This window comes from Microtus ochrogaster, linkage group LG1 (assembly GCF_000317375.1).
Source record: "Microtus ochrogaster isolate Prairie Vole_2 linkage group LG1, MicOch1.0, whole genome shotgun sequence".
Taxonomy (NCBI): Eukaryota; Metazoa; Chordata; class Mammalia; order Rodentia; family Cricetidae; genus Microtus; species Microtus ochrogaster.
Genome location: NC_022027.1, coordinates 38,389,816 through 38,394,535, shown reverse-complemented (window position 1 = coordinate 38,394,535; position 4,720 = coordinate 38,389,816).

Sequence of the window (4,720 nt, the reverse complement as noted above, 5' to 3'; positions counted from 1 at the left end):
GCTGCCTGCATCTGCTGCCCTATTATTTGGAATTTTGATGTGTAATATTTTGAGTTCTTTATGTATTTTGGAGATTAGTCCTTTGTATAATGTGGGGTTGGTGAAGATCATTTCCCATTCAGTTAACTGCTTTTTGTGTCATTTACTGTGTCCTTTGCTTTACAGAAGCTTCTCAGTTTCAGGAGGTCCCGTTTATTTATTGTTTCTCTCAGTGTCTGCGCTACTAGGGGCTATATTTAGGGAGTGATCTCCTATGCCCATGCATTGAAGACTTCTTCATGCTTTCTCTTCTGTCAGGTTCAATGTAGTCAGATTTATATTGAGGTCTTCAATCCATTTTGGTTTGAGTTTTGTGCATGGGGATAGATATGGATCTATTTTCATTCTTTTATATGTTGACGTCCAGTTATGCCAGCACCATTCTTTGAAGATTCCTTCTTTATTCCATTGTATAATTTTAGCTTCTTTTCAGAAATCGGGTATTCATATAGTGTGTGGATTAATATCTGGGTCTTCTATTCTAATCCATTGGTCAATCTGTCTGTTTTTATGTCAATACCAAGCTGTTTTCATTACTGTAGCTATGTAATAGAGTTTGATGTCAGGGATGGTGATGCTTTTGGAAATTTTTTTTATTGTATAGGATTGTTGGAAAATAAGTTTATGTGTGCTATCTTATATAATGCTCAAATTGATACTATGAGTCACAAATTACCAAGTCTAGCTTTTCAATTAGGCTAATGAGACTTGAAACATTAGTTATCTGAGAAGGCCTCAAAGTTTCCTACTGTCTGTCCATTATGGTGGACATGTGCTGTATTGACCAGATCCTTCATTGTAGTACAGCCTGCTATCAGAGAGCTGTAGTATGATTGTCTCCACTCTGCCTAATTCAGTTCTCATGAAATTTCACAAGTGCATTGCTAATACTACTCTCAATACAACTATCTCAATGCTAACTTACCCTAAAGTTTAAGCCTTTTTACCAACATCTATGAAACTGTTGAATGATAATTCTCTTAGATTACAGATAAACTCAAAGCTTGAATCTTTTACAGTTCTTGAGAAACAGTTCTTGGAATCGTTATAGTTGGCTGAGTTAAAATGGCTGATATTAAAGTTAGCCACTCTGTGCTTAGCAGATCATTTCCCTGAACTGACTGGACAAGCCAGTGGGGTGCAATTTGTTCTATCAGAAGAGATTATTGCTGCATAGACTTTCCATTATTTCTTGTCTTTCAGCCCCATTCAGTTTTTCTTCAGAGGAGAGGAGAGAAATCATCTTTCTTCACTATTTTGCAACCATGAGTCTTTTAGAATTCTGAAACTAGAAATGGCTTGTTTAAAAAATATTTGTTATCATCGTGTATATGTGTGTGTATTTGCACATGTGTGTGTGTGTTTGTGTGTGCGTGTGTGCATAAGTGTGTGTGCAGGCATGGTTATTTTATGCATGTGTGTGTGCATAATGAGTGTGTGTACAATTGTGCATATACTATGACGTGTGTGTGGAAGTAAGAGAACTATTTTGTAGAATTAATTTTTTCCATCTTTTTTTTGACTCAGTTGTCCAGTTTTCTATGACAAACCCATTGAGCCATTTTGTTGACTCTAGATTTCTTGTAATATTAGAAATTTTAATGTAGTGTATAGAGGAAATCAATAAAAATTATTTAATGAAACTCAAAGTTAACCAATCATTAATTGTGTGGGAAGTCCTTCTGCATATGTTTTGTTCCTATTGGTTAGTGACTAAAGAAGCTGTTTAGGCCTATGGCAGGGCAGAATAGAGATAGGTGGGAAAACTAAAATGAATGCTGGAAGAAAGTAGGTGGAGTCATAGAGATGTCATGTAGCCACTGGAGAAGAAAGATAATTGGTACTGGTAAACCATGACCCGCATAGTAAAATAAAAAATAATAGAAACAGGTTAATTTATGATGTAAGAGCTAGCTAGAAATATGCTTATGCTATTGGCCATACAGTGTTGCAATTAATATAATTTCTGTGTAATTATTTTGGGTCTGAGCAGCCAGGAAATGAAAAAGCAGCCTCAGACTACATTTAATGTCACACAGTTCTAATAAGCAGAAAGTTGTACAGATGTAGTCACTATTCTTTCTTCTTATTGGTTATTCAGCATTTCCCTAAACAGCTTGTGAATTTATACATTATACTGATTTTCAAAATTTCTGTTATAACTTTGCATGCATACCTTCATTTTTCAGATATAGTTTTAGTGTGTTGTCTGAATGTTCTTGAACATGTAAGCCCCCTGCCTCAGCCTCATGGATTTTCTGGTTGTTGTATCTGTCATCACAACCAGTACTTGACTGCTAATGAGTCTGTTATTGCATTTATTTTACAATAGTCAATCTTATGTGTTATAATTTCCTATTTTTCAGACTATCACTCCTAATGGTCTGATGGAATTTCTTTGCCATTTTGATCTTTGACATTTGCCTTTATTGAGTTTCATAGAAGCATTATATGTAAAAAAATAATTTCCTCACTTCTGCCATTCCAGGTATACTGGTATGTAGGGAATAATTCTCTTTCATAATCATAAAAGTGCCTACAAGGATAGTGTTATACTTCTCCTTTGAAAGAATCTTTTGAAATACAATGTTTTGTGTCCACATGTAATTTCCTGAGGTCTTTTTCTGAAAGGCTAATTGTTATCCTTTATCTCACTTACTTAATACAATGTTTCATGATTACATTACAGTATTTAATCTTCTTCTTAAACTTCAGATAGCTATAGAGTTCTATCAGGGCCATTGAATAAAGTACTGCTAAGCAACACCCCATTCTTTATCATGATCCTCTATTACTGTCCTACACACTCAGAGTTGCAAATGGAAGAGAAGTTAAAGTGAGAACTGTTTGAATCACTCTGAGCATGAATCAAAGTTGCTTCCTCAAGATGGACTTCAAACTCAGACAGCAGATGAGCCACTCATTAATTCTAAAGATGGCAAGCAGAACTGAGTCAGAATATTGGAAAATAAATACTGGGAACCTCTCTGTGGGGGAGGCAAGAATCCAGTAAGCATAGAAAATGTTTGAACTTAGTTTGGGATCCAAGAAGCTGTCACCATTATCATTTAACATGGATGTAATGTCCTGCCAATGCAACAGGACTGTGCTCAATAAATGCCAAAACTATAAATGGAAGCAAGAGCAAAAGAAAAAGTAATTATTTGCAATAATATAGTGACATTTATGAAAGCTCATTTGAGATGAAATTTTTAAAAATAGCTTATACAAATGGGGTTGCAATTATTATTATTATTATTATTATTATTATTATTATTATTAATTATCCTGAAAGACAATGGAGATACTTTAGTACTGTCATGAGTTACCATGATTCTATTAGAGAGTTGGTCTTTTAATTTTGTTCCATTCATTGCATAAGATTTTTTTTTTTTTTTATCTACATGAGACAATGTCCCTTGTAGCTGAGGCTGGCCTCCATTTCACCGAGCAGTCAAAATCAGATCTGAATTCCTGATTGGCCTGCCTCCACATCATGGTTGTTGAAGGTTTTTGCTTTCTCAACTACAAATATCTGCCTAGAAGCAAAAAAACAAAAAGAAGAAAAGAAGGGAAAAGAGGGGGAGAGGAGAAGTCATAGACAGGCATGCTACAATTATAAATTAAAAATCACAAGAGAATTGACTGAAAGTTCTTAGAAATAAAAAGGATATATCTATATTTAATAAAAGTATACCAAATTCAAATACATGGTCGACATTATCCAGGCTCAGGAAGTTTTGATGTGGTTATGATAGCAAATACAATTGAAATGAAATATGGAGGAATTACTCCAAAAAGAAATATATGATACGTTAATTTTCTTCATACAAATTTCTTCAGAAATGTAAAGTTATAATAATTATAGGTGCATATTATGCTCTCTTCTAAAAAATAAAATCTTATTAAAAAGTTAATTATTTTCAAGATAGTTTAATAGAGAAACAATAAAATGCTAATATTTTTCTCTCTTATATTGATTCATGAAGCTATCCACCCAAATAATAGCAACAAAATATTAATATGATTTTGAAGTGGTAAAAAAATATAGATTTATTTCTGTCAAAGAAAACATCTGATCATAGTAAAGTAATATAATTATGAAATAACATAACTCTAAAGATTAGAAGTCAGATCAATATAAAAGAAAACACAAGAGTGAAGAAAGGCATATGCATTTCTTGTATATGTATCAGTTTTCCAGAGACAGAACAATAGACTATGTATCTGTACATGTACACATGAACACTCACACATGCATGAATGCACACTCACATATATTCTTATATGCACCCACACATGGGCACACTCACAAATACACACATAAAACATACAATCATTACTTATCAGGAATTAGTTTACATGACTATAACAGCAATGAAAACACATATTCTTCAAGCCAGAGACACAGGAAAGCTATCAATTTCAAAGACCTGATAGCCATGGGACTAAGTCTATAGATCACAGACTATTCTGAGCAGACAGAAGGTAGATGTGCTAGATCCAGTAATGATGCGGAGAAAGAATTAAATCTTCTATTTCTTTATTCTATTCAGACCAGTAGAAGTCTTACAACATTAAAAAAGGCCCTTGGCCAGAAAGTTGACAAGTTATAATGTTTTTTTCCTTGATAATACCTTCAGAGAAACTCTTAGAAGTGATATTTAAATAGATATCTAAA